Below are 5000 nucleotides of genomic sequence, written 5' to 3' on the forward strand. Positions count from 1 at the left end.
GGGTTCTTCCAAGATGCTTTCTCATTACCTTCTTTATCTTAGAGTGTGATTGCTCCCAGTTCTCACTCCGATCTTCGGGAATGCCACAAAATCTAAAGTTGTTTCTCTTACTTTGGTCGTCAAGATATCGTAGTGCCTTGTTTTCATCTTTTATGTACTTTTAGGTCTTTGATCTCACCGCCTGAGAAATAAGTCTTGAATGAGCGGTAAGATCCTATCATAATCTAGATCCTTAGAATGGTTGATATATATACGCGCAACCATTGTTCATTCGTCAGTTAGACTTCAGATAGGGAAGCAAGATGGAGTGTGGATGGTCACGTAGGAGAGGTGTAGGACCGTGTTATTTTGCTTCAAAAAGCCCCAAAAGACCTCAACCAAAGACCGTCACATATTGACCTCGATACACTCACTTCGATGCTTGGCGAAGCTCACAGGATATGGAAAGTTAAAACTCGAAAAAAGGAAATGACTGAAGGTTGACATTGCTTTACGTGCCCGAGGGTGGTGGGAAGGCGGAGTGATGGCAACAATGACGATGTTTATGACAGTGGTAATGGTGATGATGATAATGATTATGATGAAGTGATGAAGATACTGACTATAATTATTATAATGACAAGAAGTATAATGCAAATGATAGTAATGATAATAATTGATATTATTATTACTGTTATCATTATCATCATTATCATTTATTATATGATCATACTCTATTATTATTATCATTATCATAGTCTTTATTTTTATTATCATTATAATTATTATTATGATTCTTCTTATTGTTGTTTTTATTATCATGTATTGTTAATATTATCATTATTGTTATTGCAATTATAATATTATTACGATTATTATTATAATTCTTATTTATTCATAATTATTGTCACTACTGTTGTTGCAGATATTATTTTCATGATTATTTTTTTCTGTTATCAACATCATTATCCCTATTATTACTATAATTATCATTAACGTCATTGCTATTACTATTATTGTTATCATTGCTATTTTATTATCATTATTATGATTATTGTTATTTCTGTTATCAATATTTTCATAATTATCATGATTATCATTGGTTTTAGCATTATTATTATTATCTTTATCATTATTACTATCACCATTATTATTATGAGCATCATTATATTTACTTTCATTATTATCATCATCATCTTCATTATTACCATTATTGTTATCATTATCATTTTTGACATTATTCTTATTATAATTATCATCATTATTATCATTGTTGTTATTAATATAGATATTTTGATTTTTATTATTACTATTATCATCATTATTAATATCATCATCGTTGTCATTTCTACAGTTGTTGTTTCTTGTTATCATTATCATTATTATTATTACCATTTCTCATTATGATATGTTATTGTGGTTGTTGTAGTAGTTGATTTTGATGTTCTTCTTCTTGTCATTATTTCGCTATTGTTATTATTATCATTATTATTATTATTATTATTATTATTATTATTATTATCATTACCATTATCATCATTAGCATCATTGTTATCACTATTGTCATCATTATGATTTTTATTATCTTTGTATCTTGATTTTTTTGTTTATCATTAGAATTATTGTTATTATTATGATAATTATCATGATTGTCATTACTATTATTGTTATCAACTTCATTATTATTATGATTATGATCTATATTGTTATGATTATCTTTATCATCATTATTATCATTATCATTATTATTACTTTTAGTTATGATTTTCCATCATCGTTATCATTATTATTTTTACAACTGTAAATGTTGTTATTATGATCATTATCATTAGTATTATCATTATTATTATTATCATTGTTTATATTGTATTATTTTTGTTGTTATGTTGTTGTTATTGTTATTGTCATTATGAGCATTAGTAGCAGTATTATAGTGATTATTCTGAATCTTATTGTTATAATTATTAGTATTATTTTTGTAATTTCCATTCGTTCTTCTTATCATTATCATAATCATTATTACCTATATTCATATATCAGTGCTATCATTGATATTATCATTATTGTCATTATAAGTATTATAAGCGTTATTATCATCATTATTATTACTATCAAAAGTTGTGCAAGATAATCATCTACGTATATCTTGATAATCGTTTTTACACAACAGGTTGCACAAGATAAAGTTGGAAATGTAGAAAAAAAATAAAAAAAAAATTTAGGGGGTGGAAGGATTAAAGAGATATTGAAGTCAAAGTCAAAATATTTTTCTTTTCATTTTCTGTCATTTCACGACACACTCTATAATTTAATACCAATAAATTATAGGATAATTCAAAATTATTTTTTTAGACATTACAACATGAACTCTTACCGATATGGAATGGGAAGCATGGGTCTTTTTCATTATTATTGCAATATTGCGACTGAGGTTTCGACTGGAGTCTTTTAATGTTTTAAAATAATACTCCAGTTTTGACGGAGTTGCCTCAGAGATGATACAATTATACTTTGTATTTCTTTTGTATTTCCTTTTTCTTTTTATTTAAGTCATTTCTGCATTGTTTTCTTATTTAATTTTTCTTCCTTTCTCTCTTTCTTTCAAATTTACTTTTTTCTTTATTCTTTTTGTTGTGCATGTGTACGTGTGTGTGTGTGTGTATGTGTGTGTGTGTGTGTGTGTGTGTGTGTGTGTGCCTTGTCTATCAATATGCTTTTCTCTCTTGACTTAGATAACTCGCTTCCTCCCTCTCTCCCCTCTCTACTCCTCGCTTCCTCCCTCTCTCCCCTCTCTACACCTCGCTTCCTCCCTCTCTCCCCTCTCCACTCCTCGCTTCCTCCCTCTCTCCCCTCTCTACACCTCGCTTCCTCCCTCTCTCCCCTCTCTACACCTCGCTTCCTCCCTCTCTCCCCTCTCTCCTCCTCCCCTTCCTTCCTCCCTCCCTCTCCCCTCCTCTCCCTCCTCCCCTCTCTCTTCCTCCCTCTCTCCCCTCTCTCTGCTCTCCTCGCTCCCTCCTACCCTCCTCTCCTCTCCTCGCTCCTCCCCTCTCTCCCATCTCTCTCCTCCTCGCCTCCTCACTCCTTCCCCCTCTCTCCTCCTCTCTCCCCTCTTACTCTCCTCGCTCTCCTCCTCTCTCCCCTCTCTACTCCGCTTCCCCTCTCTCCCCTCTTCTCCTCCTCCCTCCCTCTTCCTCCCCTCTCGTCCTCCCTCTCCCTCCCCCCTCTCTTCCCTCCTCTCCTCCCTCTCCTCTCCCCTCTCCCCTCTCTACACCTCTCCTCCACTCTCCCTCTCACCTCCCTCCTCCCTCCTCCTCCTCCCTCCCTCATCCCCTCTCTCCCTCTCTCCCCGCCTCCTCCCTTCCCCTCCTCCCACCTCCCTCTCTCTCCCCTCCCTTCTCTCCCCTCCCTTCCTCCTCTCTCCCCTCTCTACCCTCGCTTCTCTCCCCTCTCCCCCTCTTACCGTCTCTCCTCTCTTCCCTCCCTTGCTCCTCCCCCTCCCCTCACCTCTCGCTTCCTCCCTCTCTTCTCGCTTCTCCCTCTCTTCTCCTCTCTCCCCCTCTCTGCTCCTCCCTTCCTCCCTCTCTCTCCCCTCACACTCCTCTTCCTCCCTCTCTCCTCCTCTCTCCACATCCGCCTCCCTCCCCTCTCCCCTTCTCTCACCTCGCTCTCTCCCTCTCTCCTCCTCTTCTTCCTCCTCCCTCTCCCTCTCTTCCTCCCTTCTCGCCTCCCCCTCTCCCACCTCGCTTCCTCCCCTCTCCTCTCCCTCCCCACTACTCTCCTTCCTCCCTCTCTCCCTCTCTACACCTCGCTCCTCCTCCTTTCTCCCTTCCTCCTCCTCTCTCCTCTTCTTTCCTCCCTCCTCCTCCTTCCTCTCCTCCCTCTCCCCTCCCTCTCCTCTTCCCCTCTCTCTCTACTCCCTCTCCTCTCTCCCTACTCACACCTCCTTCTCTCCCCTCTAATGCTCCTCGCTTCCTCCCTCCTCCCCTCTCTACTCGCTCCTCCTCTCTTCCCTCTTCTCCCTCTCCCTCTCCCCTCTCTTCCTCCCTCTCTCTCTCTCTCCTCTCCCTCGCTTCCTCCGCTTCTCCTCTCTCCTCTCTCCCCCTCTCTCTCTCCCCTCGCTTCCTCTCCTCTCTCTCCCTCCCCTCTCCCCCTTCCCCTCCTCTCCGCTTCTCCCCTCTCTCCACTCTCCTCCTCGCTTTCCTCTTCCCCTCTCTCCCCTTCTCTCCTCCTCTCTCCCCTCTCCCTCCTCTCCTCCCCCTCCTCTCCTCTCTTCCCCTCTTTGCTCCTCGCTTCCTTCCTCTCTCCCTCTCCACACCTCGCTCCTCCTCTTCCCTCTCTCTTCACTCCCCCTCCCTCTCTTCCACTCCTCGCTTCCTCCCCTCTCTCCCCTCTCTCCTCCTCTCTCCTCCCTCTCTCCCTCTCCCCTCTCTCCCTCTACTCCTCTCGCTCCTCCTCTCCTCTCTACCTCTCCCATCTCTCACCCTCCTTCCTCTCCTCTCCTCTCTCTCCTCACCTCGCTTCCTCCCTCTCTCCCCTCTCTACACCTCGCTTCCTCCCTCTTCCCTCTCTCCTCTCCCTATTCCTCTCCTTTCTCCTCTCCTTCTCTCCCCTCTTCCCTCCTCCTCTCTCTCCTCCCTCTCCTCTTACTCCTCGCTCTCCTCCTCCTCTCCCCTCTCTACTCCACTCTCTCCCTCCCCTCCCTACCCCTCTCCTCCTCTCCCCTCCCTCTCTCTCCTCTCCTCCCCTCCCTTCTCCCTCTCTTCCTCCTCCTCCTCCCCTCTCCCTCTCTCCCCTCTCTACTCCTCTCTCCTCTCCTCTCTCTCCCTCTTCTCTCCTCCCTCGCCTCTCCTCCCTCTCTCCCTCCTCCCTCCTCTCCACTCCTCGCTTCCTCCCTCTCTCCCCTCTCTACACCTCGCTTCCTCCCTCTCTCCCCTCTCTACTCCTCGCTTCCTCCCTCTCTCCCCTCTCTACTCCTCGCTTCCTCCCTCTCTCCCCTCTCTACTCCTCGCTTCCTCCCTCTC

General features: G+C 42.9%; 1 protein-coding gene across 1 annotated transcript in view; it reads left to right on the forward strand.

The window, feature by feature from the left end:
- Window positions 1–5000, forward strand: part of LOC122255141 (uncharacterized) — a gene marked incomplete in the record, with an annotated part of 1591030 nt that overhangs the window by 5830 nt on the left and 1580200 nt on the right.

This window comes from Penaeus japonicus, unplaced genomic scaffold, assembly GCF_977035675.1.
Source record: "Penaeus japonicus unplaced genomic scaffold, GWHDUDI00000001_assembly GWHDUDI00000025, whole genome shotgun sequence".
NCBI classification, from domain to species: Eukaryota; Metazoa; Arthropoda; class Malacostraca; order Decapoda; family Penaeidae; genus Penaeus; species Penaeus japonicus.